At 64.4% G+C, this 433-nt stretch overlaps 1 protein-coding gene across 1 annotated transcript in view; it reads left to right on the top strand.

Moving 5' to 3' along the window:
- NOM1 (nucleolar protein with MIF4G domain 1) overlaps positions 1-433 on the top strand; it is a 33,938-nt gene that overhangs the window by 18,896 nt on the left and 14,609 nt on the right. The gene's annotated exons all lie outside the window — the stretch shown is intronic.

Raw genomic sequence — 433 nt, 5'->3', positions numbered from 1 at the left:
ATCCATGACAGACGAGTTCCCACCTGCTGCGCAGGCGGGGCCGGGCCTGGGCTGCGGGTGGAAATGCCCCAGGAAAAGTTAGCGCTGGAGCGAGGCTGTACATGTTGACGTTGTTTTGATGCTCGGGAAGAGGCACCTGAGCTCGGCAGGGCTGGAAGGGGCTCAGAACGGGGGTCTGGGCAGGTGGGGGAGAGGCCGGAGCGCTGATACCCGCGTGAGGTGGGTGTGAGGGTCATACCTGCCAGGGCTGTGAGGGGCGAGTTGTTCCAGTCTCGTCTGTAAGGGGAAGCACAACCCTTAGGTTTTCTTCAGCACAGAAACAAGAAGAGATCTCTGCGTGTTTCAAGCGGGCCCCGGTTCCCCAGGAACCCGCTCCCCAGTGGGGGGCCCGAGGGGCCCAGCAGGGGGCGCTGACGCCGGGAAAGGCGCGCCC

Source organism: Chaetura pelagica, unplaced genomic scaffold (assembly GCF_000747805.2).
Source record: "Chaetura pelagica isolate M959 unplaced genomic scaffold, ChaPel_1.0 scaffold17, whole genome shotgun sequence".
Lineage (NCBI taxonomy): Eukaryota > Metazoa > Chordata > Aves > Apodiformes > Apodidae > Chaetura > Chaetura pelagica.
This window is presented reverse-complemented; position numbering and strand designations above follow the sequence as displayed.